The 16,198-nt window shown below is 45.4% G+C and overlaps 1 protein-coding gene across 7 annotated transcripts in view; it reads left to right on the forward strand.

Annotated features, from left to right (window-relative positions):
- Window positions 1-1,271: 1,271 nt before the first annotated feature.
- The window catches only part of NCOA2 (nuclear receptor coactivator 2), a 294,246-nt gene continuing 279,319 nt past the window's right edge, over window positions 1,272-16,198 (forward strand). For 4 of the 7 annotated variants that reach the window (XM_077876606.1, XM_077876604.1, XM_077876614.1 and 1 more), the window contains exon 1: window positions 2,048-2,206. The gene's annotated coding sequence lies outside the window, so the exon portion shown is untranslated. Of the gene's footprint in view, window positions 1,340-2,047; window positions 2,207-2,474; window positions 2,567-16,198 lie in introns of those variants that run through there. The other 3 variants (XM_077876608.1, XM_077876607.1, XM_077876612.1) reach the window with 3 other exon arrangements.

Raw genomic sequence — 16,198 nt, forward strand, 5'->3', positions numbered from 1 at the left:
CGACAGCATGAAGTGCTGAAAAAGACCAGAGACTATACTGGAGAGCGGAAGTTACAGGATTCCTCAAGGTTCCAGGCAATTGAGTAGCAGCTGAACATAGAACTGACTATGCCACGCTGTCAGATTTGTTTGTTTTATTTTAGCAGAGACAGTTGTGTATCTTAAGCATGTAGAAAGTTTTATTGAGAAATATGGAAATGCAATGGGGAGTCATTTATTTGCACAGATATCATGGGTGGTTTTTGACGGTGTGAAACATACTGTTGCAGAGGACTGATGGACTCAGGACTTCTGCCAAAAAAAGAAAGCAGGAAAGAGAATCTTTGATCACAACTCAGTGTTGGGGTGAGGACAGGAAAGAAAATCTGAGCCCAGCAATGTGACAGACCTCAGGTGACTACTTCCTCATTGCAGGAATACTATGGACTAGTATTTGGTGGGAGAGGACAAGTCCGTTAAAAACTCTCCATTTCCTGTTTCTTTTCTCAGTTTTTTGGGGAGCCGTGGGTTTTCAGGGAACACAATTGTGTTATGCCAGGTAATTAAAATAATCTTTGTAACTTACTAAGTATTAATACACCGTCAATGCAAACATGTTTTTTTTTTCAAACATGTTAAAATATTGTAGTTAAGTGGACAAAATAAAAGTGGAAGTACCCCATTACACACCCATTTATTATACTACTCAGTGCTAACAATTTGTTGTAATACCCTTCCATCTTCCCTCTATAGTCTCTCTCGCGCGCACACACACACACACAATTTTCTTTCCCAAAATAAAATTGGTGGTATTCCCGCAAATTTGAGGTTGAAGATATTTAAAAGCGTGGGGTTCGGAGCCGGCCAGGGCTGGGCTCAGATCCTCTGCGGCCTCCTGGCTGTACGACCTTAGACAAATTCCTTCATTTCTTTTTAAGTTTAAATTTCTTTGTTAAGGGCAGAAATGGTAATTACCTTGTAAAGCTGGAGGATCAAAATCAATAGCGTCTATAAATTACTCAGTACAGTGCCAGGCACATAGTAAGTGTTCAATAAACGCTATTACTATCTATATGGCAAGTGACCTTTCTCCTAAGACTAAAAGTAAGGAAATGCTATGCAAATGTTCAACCCCCCCCCCCCCCCCACACACACTAATTATATCTAAGTTGGGAAGAGCTTGCTTTCCCAGAGCATAAAACAGATCCAAGTAATACTTCAATTGAGAATTCTCCGTGGATTTTTGGTGCAACTCCCATGCACCGCCCTTCTCCCCCGCCCCCCCCTTCTGACGTCTAGGAAGTGGACTTTCCAACAGAGAACTTTTGGGATTCCCGTCGGGACGAGGATGCTCCACCAGGTTAGGGTTTACGCCGTGTGGGCGATTGCGGGGTGGCAGCCCTTTGCGCGGGCCTCCTCCTGGAGCGCGGGCTGCAACCGGGGACGCCAGTCGTCGGGGAGCGGAGGGAGCCCTGGGGGCCGGGGGCGGGCGCGGGGCGTGCGGGGCGCGCGGGGCGCAGGCTGCAGGCGGAGGGGCCCGGCCGGGGCGCCCCAGGCAGGCAGCCCCGGAGCCCACCGCCGCGGCCCCGCAGCCCCGGCCCGTCCCGCCGTCCCGCCGTCGCGCCGCTTTCCTTCTTGGCACTGCCCTCTGCCCTCCGTGGAGCCTCCGTTTACTCCCCCGTCCCTCGCAGCCCCCCGCGGGTCGCCCTCCGCTGGCCACGGTCCCCCATTTTGTCCCCTCTCCGTGGTCCCCCGTCGCCCCGCGCCCCCCCGGCTCGCCCTGCCCGCGGACCCGCCGACGGCGATGCTGCGGACCCCGCGGCCGGGGTCGGCTCCGCGGGGAGGCCTCCGTGCACCTCCGCCCGCCCCCCGGGGGCGCGGGAGGCAAGTTTCCGCCCCGTCCTTTCCCCAGTGACAGGACTTGGCGGCGGCCGCGGCCGGGGAGGCGGAGGGAGGGACGGCCTGGCTCCCGAGCCCCCTCCCCTGCTCGCGAGCTCGCGCGGTCTGTGTCTCTCCGCAAGTGCGGAGACGCGGAGGAGGAGGAGGAGGAGGAGGAGGAGGAGGAGGAGGAGGAGGAGGGAGTTGGGGGAGGATCTCCATTGAAATAAACAACCAGGCAGCAGTTATTAACACGGGAACATGGCGGCCGCAGCCTCAGCCACAGCTTCGGCGGCGAAGGTCAGCGCCGACGGCAGCCGGCACCTGACGGCGTGACCGACCCGAGCCGGTAACCGCGCCTTCCCCGGGGGCCGCGAGGGCGGGCGGCGGGCGGCGGGCGGCGGGCGGGGGGCGCCGCGTCCCCACCCCCGGCCGCGGCTGCCCCTGGCGCGCCGAGCCCCGCGGAGCCGAGCGCCGCGGCCGGGGCCGTTTTTGTGTTGCGGGCACCGCCGCGGGCGCGCGGAGGACGGGACTCGCATCCCGGAGGCGCCGCGGGGCCGGGGCGCTGGGGCCGGGGGGCGGGGGGTGGGGCGGGCGGGAAGCGGCGGGGAGCCGCGGAGTCCCCGGGAGAGAAAGGAGGCGCTCCAGCGCTTGGCGAGTCCCGGAGCGCGAGGCGGGCGGAGGCTGCAGCCCGCGGCGCCGGCGAGAGGTGAGAGCCGAGCCGAGGCGCGGCGGGGAGGCCCCCGCCCGGGAGCGCGGCGCGGGGTCGGCGGGGAGCGAGGCTCCGGCGCCCTCGCGGCGGGGAGGGAGCGGCCGAGACGGGGAGGTGGATCCCGGGAAGGTGCCTTCTTTCATGGAAGCGCGGAGCGGCTGCGGCGCAGGGTGGGAGTCGGGCGCGGGGAGGCAGGACCCGGGAAGTGCTCGGGGGTGTGTGAAGGTGAAGCGCGGGGCCGGGGCCGGGGCAGGGGCTGGGGCCGGGGCTGGGGCCGGGGCCGGCCGGCGGGCCCGTGTCAGCGCCGCGGGCGGGGGGCGGGGGACGGGGGGCGCCGCGGCCGGGCGGGCGGCCGGGGAAGAGCTGCGGCGGGCGGGGCGGGCGGCGCGCTCGGGCCGAGCAGGCCGGCGGCGGTGGGGGCGGGGAGCCGGGGAGCCGGGGAGCCGGGGGCCGGGCCGCGGCGGCGGCGCCGAGCTGGGCTCGCCCCTGACTTAACTTTCTGGGTGCGGGCATGAGTGCTGGAGGCGCGCTGGGGCCGGGGCTGGGGGCGGGAGGCGGGCCGGGAGGTTCCGGGTTGGCTCGCCAGCGCCCCCTTTTCTCTCCCCCGTCTCCCCGCCCCTGAAGGGACAGGCCCCTCAGGGCCCCAGGCGGGAAGCGGGAGGGGCCCTCCCGGCCGACTCGCGACGGTCACGCCCCGGGCCCGGGGACACTTCTCCCTCGGCCTCCGGGGGCTGCCGCGAGAGAGGGAGAGGGGAAGAGGGAGAGGGAGAGAGGGGGCCGGGGTCGGCGCGCCGCGCTGGAGCTCCCCGTCCCCCGCCCCTCGCCCCTCCGGGGAGTCCCGGAGGCGCCTCTTCCGAGCTCGGGGGTGGGTCGGTCCCTGGTTCGATGGTTCCTCCCTCTTCCCCCTCCCTCGAGTGGTTTCCGGGGCCTGCGGGACCGAGGGGCGGGAATCGGGGACCCGGCCCCCTTGCCCCGGCCCAGAGCTGGACCGGGCCTAACGCCCTGCGGGTCTGTCACCGGCGGGGGAAACTTTCCCAAACCGGGGACCGAGCCTGAACACCTCCTCCGCCACCTCGTCCTCTAATCCCACTCCCACTCCACCTCCTCCAACGCCTTCCCCTCCCTCCGACCCGAATCTCGCTGCGTGTGACTGATGGGGCAGTGAGCCAATCGGAGGCGGGGAGCTGACCTGCCGGGCGTCGGTAAGCCAATCGTGGGGAGCGGAGGAAGGAAGGGGGCGGGGTCGCCTCCCGACCAGTTAGAGCGGAGTTGCACGCGGGGCGGGGGAGCCATGGAGACGCCGAGCCAGCCGCTCTCGTCCATCCCTAGTCCCCGGTTCCTCGGTCCGTGCGGTCTTGTCACTTAGCGGGGCTCCGGCCCGGGAGGCTCGTACTCTACGCGAGATGCTGTATTTCTCTTGTTACCGCAAGAGACGTCGTCTTAGACCAGGCGAAGTGTAAAGCCACTTGGTATGCGGCAGTAAGTCTCCGAGGCCCGCTTCTAAAATGGCATGTGTGCCGTAGGGATGGAGCCCTGGACCTCACGGCCGGCTACGGGTGACGGTCCTGGAGTTACCAGTTCACCTCCGCCTCGGTTTCCCTCAGCTCCTCCAGCGTGGGGCCGGGGGGATTTGAAAGGGCTCTCCGAAAATGAAGGCATCGGGATAGTCTTCGGCCAGTTGATTATTGGGAATGTAAAGCATCATTGTTTGTAATGGCTTCGCTGGTTCCTCGTTTAATTAGACCGCCAGTACCCAAAGTGCACTTGGAACTTCGGCATTTGGGATGACATTAAAAAAAAAAAAAAAAAAAAGTTGTTTATGGTATGCGTGTCTTTTTTTTTTTTTTTTTCTTTCTTGAGTAAACAAAATGAAGTTAGGAACCAAAGCATCACTGTTTGGAACATAAAGCGTTGGTATTTAAGAAGCAAAGCTAGTCAAAGAATATTTGTCGACAGGGAGAAAAAAAAAAAGTCTAAGTGTAGTTTGCTCGATGACTCCCACACAAAAGATTCTTAAAAAATAAATTAGTTTTCTTAAACACTGCTGAATTGAACAGTGTGTGGGCACTTGTCTGGTTTATGCAAGGTTAGGAGACCTCTTTGGTTGCCTTATGTCGGTCGTTGGGTTCCGTCCAGTGACTTTCTCAACTCCCTGACTTTTAAGAATAGGGAGGCTAGGTCTTTGGTTCTCAATAAAGAGCACAGGTTGCTCCGCAGGAATAAGCTGTCTTTTAAAAAGGCAGCAGCTGCTACAGTGCTTTTTTATGTGTATGTGTGCTCCTGTTCTTTGTTGGTGAGGTTTAGTGCATGCTGACAGCAGCAAGGCCCCTTTTCCCAACTGGAATTTGTAAAAATCTTTGGGAGTTCAGAGAATGAAACTGAGAATGAATTCATTCATTTTGTGTTAAGTAGCCCATGAATTTAATCTTGGGAAGCGCTTTTTTTTTTTTTTTTTTTTTTGGAGGTATCTTAGGTGCGTGGTATTTATCTATACTGCTTTCTCAAGCTTTTATTAAAATTTGGTTACCATAAAAAAGAATTGAGGAACTCTGGTTTTAGGAAATAGGATTTACCACACTGTATACGTGTTCTGCTGTAGTATACCATCCTCAAATTTATAGTGTGAATTCTTAATTCAGTATAATTTTTAGTGTTTATGTAGACAGAAATTAATTGCATTTTGCTGAAGTCCTTTGGGTGTTATTTTAGTGATAAAATAGTAAAAACTGTGGGGATAAAACATTTAGCTGCCAAGAGTGGCAAATATTGTAAATTAAACATGCAAAATTTGACAACATTGAAACCCCCCCCATGATTAGTTAATTGAGTTAGTGATGGCCACTCCGACGTGTTCCCGTCTCTCTTTTGTATGCGTAAGAGCAGCACATTATTTTACTTCATTCCCTACAACAATCCTTGAAAATGTTCTCAGATTCTTGGTGGCAGAGTCTAAGTAGCAAGTCCTCCAAAGCCGGGCTAGGAAGGGAAAAAAAAAAAAACTCCTAAGCATATGGAGACATCTAGAAAAAGATGTGCATCGTCAGCTGTGATTCCATTGTGTGCTCTCAGACTAGATCTGAGCCTTCTTCCTCCTGGGGATTTCAGTCTTAACAGAGGAGTTCTTTGACTTTTAGATGTCAGGATACCGAAACAGAGGGGAGGAGAAAAGCTTTCCAGTTATGAATTTAATATTTTTTTAGATAGTTTGGCTCAGATTTTAACCTTTTACTGGTTAAATATAATTTATATGACTTTCATTCACTGTTAGAGGAGCATTCACTGGAAATGTAAAACATTAAGGATTGGAGGGGGACTTGGGCTGTGTTATGAGTGCATAAAGGGGTAATGCTCCTTGGCTGGCTTTATCTATAGCTATAGCTTATTAAAGCTTTCTAAGCCTCACAATCGAGGACCTATGAGCAGTGCTTTCATTACACACCCTATATTTAAGAATTCAGTACCTTAGCTGTTTCAAATCACATCAGGTTGAAATGTGACCCATAAGTTGACAGCTTGAATTTCTTAGAAAAAAAATGTGTAGTATTGGGTTTAAAAGCGATTCTTTTAAGCAATCTTAGGATGTTAGGTAGCAAAAAAAAAAAAGTCCCTTTAAACAATTTTTCTAGAAGGTCAATTTTCTGAAATGCACAGTGTGTTCTAGATATTTTGACCAATATTGTATCATGGTTGAAATTATGTTTAAAAGCATAATTCATGCTTAGTTATTTTTATGGCAAAACTGCTACTTAAATTACTGGCTTTTCAATATTCTGTATTTACAGTGTTTGGTGATTTATGTTATATGCTCTGTCAATTTTAAATTAAGAGAATAGGAGGGAGAAAGAAAATAAGTTACTGCTTTAAGGTATTAGTCTCTTATTGTAGTAAATCTTAAAATCAGTGGAAATTAGTATCTTTCCCTTGATGAAATAATCACTATTTACATACCAATGATGAGAGCCATTCAAAGGAAAACAGAACAAAACACTCAGTATCTTATACTCTTAAACCTGAAGCTCATTTTACCTCTGACTTGCTTTCTAAACAAAAAATATTCTTAGCGTTTATGTGTTTACTTTTTTGTTTTAAAGGGTCATAGAAGGGTTTATAAATTGCAAACTGTAGAATGTTATGTTACTCTCTAAAGTCTATTAAAAGTAATGTCTGGAAAAGTTATAAAATACAGTTTTAGGTCATAGACCCTCAATTCAGACAGCATAAAGAAACTCGTATTTTATGGATTCTAGGTACTAGTTTCTAAATAGAGGTGAGATTGTGACTTCGGTGAATATTTTAGAAGCTGGTTTAGTTTTCCTAGCTGTTGTAAAACTGAGGCAAAACTGGTTATGAAAAGGACTGAAAATCTTGGAGGTAAACTTGTGTTTGAAGGTAACTAAAATGAAAGGACTAGATGGTTTGTAGGTAGATCACAATGCTCGTGGCTTTTAGGGGAAAGATTTTATGTCTATCCTATGAAATGTTCATCAGTAACCACATTTCTGGCTTCTAGTGGCTATGATGACATAATGCAATTGTGGAAAAATTGATTCAAGGACAATTTTCAGTTGGTTCCTTAGTTGGAAATTTCTAGAGGAGAATTAAGCAGGGAATCTATGGGGATGTTTTACTTAGCTGCTTTTGAGGCTTTCAGATGTAGAATCTTAATTTTAAGTAAGAAATGGAGGAGAACTGCTCCTAGGTGGAAGTTATTGGCAACTAGGTAAAGGTTCTGAAAGAAAAAACAATTTTTAAATATCAATTGATAGATACATGGAGAATTGAAGTTAGCAGGTCAAATCTGGTAGAATTTATGCCTTATAGGCAGCAAATTATGAACTGTTAAGAGTTCCTGTTGGTAACTTAAATCCCACATTAGGCTTTTTAGGTTTTTGTCTTTGCATTCTTGCCTCATTTAACCTTTCATTCATTTGTTCTTTATTTATTTGATGAGTATTTGAGTATCCCAGCTTTGGCAGTTTACTTTGATAGTGTAAACTGTCCATTACAAATCCTGTGATTTAAGGGGGGAACACAGAGTGGGTGATTTTGGTGGAGGAGGAGGTAGAAAGGCACATGTTACCCTAATTTTCAACTGGCTTGGATACTGAAGATCTAGTTTTCTGGTGTGTGTCATGTTAATTAAACATTGTCAGAAAATTTTACTTTGATTTGGGTTTGAGTCTCTCCCCCACCCTGAAAATAGGGTTATATTTTTAATAAGTTGTTAAATGTCCCCTTAACCGATTAGCTTACAATCAAATAATTCTCCTTTAATGGAGATATGAATATTTATAATTTGTGTTTTATTTTCTCTGGAATCATGTTGTGTGTGGTCCGCGTGGCAATCTTTAGTTGGTCGAAGGTATTGGGGCAACAAGTCAGGGACCTCCCGTTCCGCGGAGAGTGTGCCTTGTTGCTGCTCTAAGGCTACGTATTCTGGGTTTTCACACCCTAAGTTTCTAAAGGATGAAAAACCCCCTTGTGCAGCCTTTCACAGGTGTTCTATGATTATTAGTTTTTCTAGATTTAACTCAATTCTTGTTCTTGACTAAAACGTCTGTATTGGGAGAGTAACAACAGTGCAACATAAATGAAAATAGCAGCTCTCCCTGAGTGCCAGCAACCTGTTAGGGGCTTTTTGAAGTGTGTTTCATTCTTTCTTTTTTTTTTGCCACAGCACTGTAAAATAGAGATACCTCATTTTTCAGAAGGTGAAGCTTAAAGGCGATTAAGTCCTTTTGCCTGTGAGCAAAACTTTGGGAGGGAAAATTATCCTGACCAGTGAGTGTGGGGAAACACATCGTAAGTATCAGAGGGAATGGTGAGTCTGAGAACATCTTCGTTTTAGGAATCTGATAAAGAACATGTTTGCAGGCCTTTGATAAGGCTCTCAGTGTAGATGTTTAGTCCCTGAGAGGGATGAATAGTCCTGCAAATCATGCCAGCAGGTGTCTAGGAAAGCCTTGCATCAAGGCAGGCCTGTACCTGGACAGGTGTTACTTATCTTAAGATCTATAAATAGTCTCTGGCTTTTTAGTCATCAGCCCAGCCTTTCTTTTTTTTTTTTTTAATATTTTATTTATTTATTCACGAAAGACACAGAGAGAGGCAGAGACATAGGCAGAGGGAGAAGCAGGCTCCATGCAGGGAGCCTGATGTGGGACTCGATCCCAGGACTCCAGGATCATGCCCTGGCACCCAACCGCTGAGCCACCCAGGGATCCCCATCAGCCCAGCCTTTAACAAATCTTAGATTGCAGGATTCTTGTCTGCTAATTTTCAAAAAATAAAAACTGTAATGGAAGAAATAAAAACAGGTAACATTTATTGAGTGGTTACTAAAAACCCAGTGCAGGGTTCAGGCACCCTTACTGTGTGCTCTGCATTTCTCACTGTAACACGTTGAGGTAGGTGCTCTCTTACTATTGTTCCTATTACAGAGTTCATGAAGTGGAGGCACAGAACTGTCAAATAACTTGCCGAGGGTCACACAGCCAGGGACTACTGGAGGAGAGTTTGAACCCAGGCACACGTTGCCCTTTGGTCCTGTCCCCTTAATGTGTTTCTGTTAGCTCATGGGCTCTGCTTGCTTCTTTCAGCGTCATGTGGCTGTGTCTAATCAAGGGCTTTGTGGAGGTAACACATCAGGAATTCTCCATTAGGGAAGAGAGAAGGGGTAGGAGTATTTTGAGAAAGCACATCCAGGTTGGCTATTTGTTTCTCACAGTGAAAAGCCAAGAAAATAAGCTCAAGAAAACTTGATTGTAGGCACTAGGGAGAAAATAGATTGAGAGCACGACAGCCGGTATTGGTTGAGAAAGGACGAAACACTGATTGAGATATTTGGCTTCTTGTTTCTTTACAATATATTTAATTCTAGTATGTTTAACTATTAGGTGGTGATTGTGTGATGCATGTTTTATAGATTTTGTGCAGTCTCTGTGGCGTGGATGACTTGGTGTTGAGATATTGTAGTCTTAAAAGAAGGCTGATAATATATGCAGTCATCTGACTTGTGCTCTGCTATTTGTGGAATTCTTCCGTCTGCTCAATTGTTTGCAAGGAGTGAGGAGAGCTTTCAGGGAACTCTTTCACCTATGCACGTGTGGGGAGCAGCATACACTACTTTTAGTGTTCCGGCTTCTGGGGACTGAAGACTTGTTGTCATAGATGAAAATATGATGCATGATATTTTCTGTTACTCATTTAGTGTGTCCATATGAAATGTGATCCCATCTGTTCCAAGGCTTAATAAGCTTGTGGAGTGTGAGTTCTGGAAGTTCCTGTTGTTGCTGACTGACCTCTGCCCATTGAAGTAGCCATATCTAAATGAGGATTGTCTTTTCTTGCAGATTATTTCTGCTTATAAAATCAGCTTCTTAATCAAACATGAAGTGACTTCCCTTGCCTTTGCTGGTACAGTAGCGTTTGTAAGAATATTTGATACTAAATTTTTCTTAAAATTTCTAAATCTGTTGTTGATATGCTTACTGGTGAAAAGCTTTCTTTTTTTTTTTTTTTTTTAGTGAAAAGCTTTCAGTTATTGTCAAATGTAAATTCAAAAATGAGTTGCAGATCTTAGAGGAACCTATATTTTTACTTGAGTCATTCCTAGAGTCAAGCTAAAGGGAAAATTTAGATTGCTACGTGGATAACATTTTTGGGGGCATCTGGCTGGCTTAGTAGAGCATGTGACTTGATCTTGGGGTCATTAGTTCAAGCCAACGTAGGGTGTAGAGATTACTTAAAATAAAAATACATTTTAACGTACTTGTGTATATTTTAAAAATAGAATTATTCATACATGGGCTTATCAGGTGTTCACCTCTGGTTATTGTTGGAACATAGGTGGTGAATTCTTTCATATATACTTTTAGAATCCTAAATAAGGAATATGGAAATTTCTGGCTGAAAATCTAGATGTCAGGAGTATGAATTTCTGCTAACATTGATAGCATTTCTTGAAATTACAGAAGTTGATTTAATAGTTATGGAGACAGGCAGTAGGGGCTTGCGGGTGTTTGAGGCAATCTTGCTGTCCAATACCTGCCATCTTGCACCTGCAGCCCATTGTGGAGGTCGTGCTGTGTGTGCTGTGCATGGAAACTAAGCTTCTGCGTGGCTCAGTCGTTTAAAGAAGTGAGGATGGACTGGTAAATGATGGTGTGACTTTGCTTCAGTTTGGGTATAAATCTCTGTAGACTTTTCTCCTCTATCTCCTTTTATCCTTCCTTGGCCTTCTCATTTTTTTTTTTTTTGTCCCTTAAAGTTTAAAGATGGAAGATGGCTGGTAGTGAACGGAACACAAGGTTACGGAGGAAGTCTGTTACTATCATTAAGTATTTCATGTATGATCATGATCTATGGTTTCCCTCTTTACCAAACAGATTGGCTCTGCTAACAGCACTTAGGGAAGAAGCTAGCTATTTGTTAAGTAAGCCATTAGGTTGAAAACAGATCACTTAACAGGCACTACTAGTACAGTAATTGGCTGATTTGTTGTTGGAAGTTAGTCCGTTGCTGGACAGTATTTGTGGTCCAGTAGACCAGGGGGCTGAGCTTCTGTTGTCTAATAGGATTGAGTATTACCTTCCCTAGTTTTTATGTATTTTATTTCTTACCTGTTTAAGGATATTGTTACAAACTCTGTAAGTGTTGGATGTCTTGAAAGTGTTCCTTAGATCCAAGTGGTCCAAATGGTGTAAATTTGAAATCGGAAGGCGATTTAAGATTGATGGAAATTGTAACCAAATTTCTAAAAAGCCTCAGGAATGCCTGCCTCTTTGGAGTTTCTGGTAGTGTACTGTATTTTCAATTTCTGGAATTCTATTTTGAGGCTTATGTGTAGTTCTCTTATTGATGTTTTAAGTAATAATATCTTGATTCCTTAAGACTCTTCTGTAAAAGTGTGGTATGAAAATATTTATCCCACTAAAACTGTCATTTTAATGTATTATTGCACCACTAGAGTCTTTTCTAAATAAACACATAGTAAGTATAAATAATGAAACCTAGTGAAGGAAATGGAAACCATGTAAAACTTTTTGATTCATGCTGTATTACCTTTTATTTTAAGTGGGAGATGTGTACAATTAAGAATTTTAATAAACAAAAAAAAAGAATTTTAATAAACGAAAGATTTTAAGCAATTAGATATAATACAAAAAATGACATGATATTCATTGTGAGCTGAACATATTGGCAGTGACAGTTGATAGTGACAGAAGTCAACAAAAATGCATAGACGCTGAAGGATATTAGAAAAAACTGGAGCATTATCCTTCTCTGGTTAAAGGATGTTCACATAAAAGCATTCTTGTAATTATTGGTGATCTCATTGTAGTAATAAATATTTTCACTTTGAGAAAAGGCATTGAGGAGAAAAAGAGAGATAGGAGATAAAGGGAACTCCAAATTCTCAATTCTAGGCGAGCAAAGCCTTGGACAGGAAGGAACTGGTCTGGATACCTCTGGTCTGGCCTTGAGTGCCTGTGGTAGGGCCAGTGAGCTGGGCCTCCTGCAGAGGTCAGGACTCTTACTAGGAGAGGCGCCTCCCTCCCCTACTCACTATCACTGGGAACAGCTGCTGACCCTATGGGAAGGAAAGGGAGAGCCTGTGGTAGATGAAACATGGGGTGAATCCCAGGGGATGAGGTCCCAGGTGCTCACCTGCAAAGCTGTTGTTTGCATCTGGACTTCCCACCAGGAGCTGGCTGGCTGTCGTGTATAACATTCTTCTGATCTGCATCCATAATTCAGGCAGTGCTGATGGCCTATTCCCTTCTGGTACCACCGAGCCCCACAGCCCTTCTACCCCCATGCTCTGTGAGGTGAGAAGTGAGGGGATTCCTCCTCGCCAGAGCAGGTAAAGACCAGGTAAGGCAGGGGAAGACCTTCAAGAGCTTGAGATTTTCAAAGGCTGAGGGCCTTGCATTTACCTGGCTTAGCTTTCAGAGGAGTGAGGGAAGCCAGTGCCTTCTCACCAAGGGATAAAGGGCTAAGGATGCCCTTTTCCATTCCTTTCTTGAAAAATCTCCCATTGAGATTCACATGTCTCCCACAGGCTCATTGTAGAGTTTCTGAACCTGCAGTCAGTTGCTCAGAGCTGTTTAGGGTCTTGGAGAAAGAGATCAAGTGTCTACTGGGGAGTGGTGGAGAGGAGAAGAAGAGGCATTCAGAAACTGGAGTGGCCTAGAGAGGTGTTTCTGTGTGCCAAAAAGGACCATGGAGATGGAGGATAGCAATGCAATAGAGTAACCTTGACTGAAAGTAAATCTGGGGCAGCAGCTTTAAGGACCTACTAGTAGTTTATCAACTTGATCACATTTAAAAAAAATTTTTTTTATTTATTTATGATAGTCACACACACAGAGAGAGAGAGAGAGAGAGAGGCAGAGACATAGGCAGAGGGAGAAGCAGGCTCCATGCACCAGGAGCCCGACGTGGGATTCGATCCCGGGTCTCCAGGATCGCGCCCTGGGCCAAAGGCCAAACCGCTGCGCCACCCAGGGATCCCAACTTGATCATATTTAGTAGTTATAGTATTTGTTATTTTAGGTGGAATAGGCTATTTATACATTTTTAAAAAAATATTTTATTTATTCATGAGAGCCACACAGAGGCAGAGGGAGATGCAGGCTCCCCACGAGGAGCCTGATGTGGGACTCTATCCCAGGACCTTGGGATCACAACCTGAGCCAGAGGCAGACTCAGTCACTGAGCCACCTGAGTACCCTTATACAGACTTTTTTTTTTTTTTGAAGGTTTGGATAGATAAATGGTGGATTAGGAGTAAAACAAAATTTTTCTATAAATTCTTTGGAGTTTAATATCAAGGAGGAAAAACCACGAACTAAAATGCTTTCAATAATCAAGCATTAAAATTTGTGTCAGTTCAATAAAAATGCTTAAAATGACTGTGCATTGGCTTATCTGAATGAAACAGGTAATTGTATGTGTTTTCTTATTGGTTTGCTAAAAATTGAGTAGTAAGGATAGTGTATATGTATGTATATTTTTTATTCATTCTTTCTTCCCCTCCTCCAAAATAATATTATAGAACTGCTTAAGGGCTTTTCACTTTTAAACTGTATTTGGACTGATTTAACAAATTCTCCTTCTGCACTGTAAGTCATGAATAGACTGATCTTCCCCAAATATCCCTTTTATAATAATGCAAGTCCCCAGTCATCACAGAATGACATTCCAAAACACTCACTTAGATAGGTCTGTCACAAACCCATTTTTCCCTATTTCTATTCTTTACACGAACTTTTGTACCTGTTAGTCTGTTCTTCCTGGCCTTGACCATACAGTTCACACTCTTTGATTTGCCTTGAGAAAACTAGTGAGTTATTCTAAGATTTAGGAAGCAACCCTTTGATATAGAATTTAATTTGTTGGGAGTTTATATTATTGATTTCAGTTAATAGAAAGGATATGATCAAAACAAAAAGTATACATAGACTCCAACAGTATTCAAAGATTATCAGTAAAGATGTTTATATAACATTGGTTACAGATTTTACAAAAAATCCAGAAATCCACTTACCTTCAAAACAGAAACAATATGGGACACCTGGGTGCCTCAGCGGTTATGCGTCTGCCTTCTGCCCAGGGTGTGATCCTTGGGGCCTTGGGATCTAGTCCCACATCAGGCTCCCTGCAAGGGGCCTGCTTCTCCCTCTGACTGTGTCTCTGCCTCTCTCTCTCTGTTTCTCTCATGAATAAATAAATAAAGTCTAAAAACAACAACAACACAGAAGCAATAAAGACTTAAATTTTGGGCTTTGTTGCTTTCGTAAAACTGAACATTTTTCACACGGAGACTTACTATCTTTTCCCCTGCAGAATATTTTGACACTGTAGTAAGAAGAGGGATTAATAATCTCAGTTTATAGTGGAAAGAGGAGAAAAAAGGTAAAGAAAACCTTGGGGAAAATCAGTAGTTCTGGAAAGGTAATAAAACCAAACCAAACACAAAGTGTACTAGGGTTGGCACTTAAATACTTCCATTGAAGAAGTGATAAAAGAGAATGAAAGTGTCACTTGAAGGGCTGATGTCTCAATAGATAAATAATGAAATTCTACAACTATCCGAAGAGCAAAGCCCTTACAGTCCACACATTAGTATATACTTGTGGTAACACCTATAAAAATATTCTCAACCTTCTTCCCTAATCTCTACTTAAACAATAATTCTCTATTTTGTGGTATCATTTTATTTGTGGAGTAATTCAGAATGCTGTCTGTCTGTCATCTATTTACATTCTATCACCAGCCAATTGTATATTAAAGTAGCAGAAACAGTATACAGTTTAGGAGGAAAAGCAGGGTGGTGCTTTGTGATGTGCAGTGTCAAATATATTTCTTTTCCTTAGCTTCTGTGATGCTTGAATAATGTGGTAGAACAAGTGGCTAAAAAAGAACTATTTCAATGCTGTATATGCTGCTTCTTTCTCCCTCTTACTCTGTGTGTGTGTGTGTGTGTGTGTGTGTGTTGGGTGAACTATTTGAAGTTACAGATGACCTTTTATCCATAAAGCATGTTGCCTTAAAATAAAGGCATTATTTTATATAACCATATACAATATGAATAGGACTATTAAACCCCAGAAAACCAGTGTCAAATCCCAGCTCTCTAATCCGATTTCCCAGTTGTCTCCAGACTCTTTATAGTTTTGGGTTTCAAACCAGGACCTAATCAGGTTCACTCATTGCATTTGGTTCTGTAGTCCCTTTAATATAAAACATTATCCCCTAGTTTTTGTTTGCTTTCTGGTTTTTAGGCTACTTAAAAATTTTTTTTTTAATTAAAAAATTGAATTGTGGCAAAATACTTTTAAAGTTTACCATCTGGGCAGCCCTGGTGGCACAGCGGTTTAGCGCCGCCTGCAGCCAAGGGTGTGATCCTGGAGGCCCTGGATTGAGTCCCACGTTGGGCTCTCTGCGTGGAGCCTGCTTCTCCCTCTGCCTGTGTCTCTGCCTCTCTCTCTCTCTCTCTCTCTCTGCATCTCTATGAATAAATAAATAAAATCTTAAAAAAAATAAAGTTTACCATCTTACTCATTTTTTAAAATGAGTGGTTCAGTAGTGTTAAATGCATTCACGTTGTGTAGCCAGTCTTTTCAGTGTTGAGACTACAGTTTCTCTAGGGGCGTATGGCTGGCTCCGTCTGAAGAGCATGTGACTCTTGATTTCAGGATTGTGAGTTCGAGCTGCATGTTGGGTGCAGAAATCACTTAAATAAATAATAATAATAAAGACTTCAGTTTCTCCAGAAGTGTTAGGAAAATTAAATTGTTGGGGTGCCTAGCTGGCTCAGTTGACAGAGCCTGTGACTCCTGATCTCAAGGTTTAAGTTCTAGCCCCGTGTTGGGTAAGGAGATTACTTAAATATGAAAAGAAAATCAAATTGTGGGATGCCCTGGGTGGCTCAGTGGTTGAGCGTCTGCCTTAGGCTCTGGGTGTGATCTCAGGGTCCCTGGATTGGGTCCCACATCGGGCTCCCTGCAGGGAGCCTGCTTCTCCTCCCTCTGCCTTTGTCTTTGCCTCTTTCTCTGTGTCTCTTGTGAATACATAAATAAAATCTTAAAAAAAAATTGTTATATATCTGAATTTGATCAGGGC

This window comes from Canis aureus, chromosome 28 (genome assembly GCF_053574225.1).
Source record: "Canis aureus isolate CA01 chromosome 28, VMU_Caureus_v.1.0, whole genome shotgun sequence".
Taxonomy (NCBI): Eukaryota; Metazoa; Chordata; class Mammalia; order Carnivora; family Canidae; genus Canis; species Canis aureus.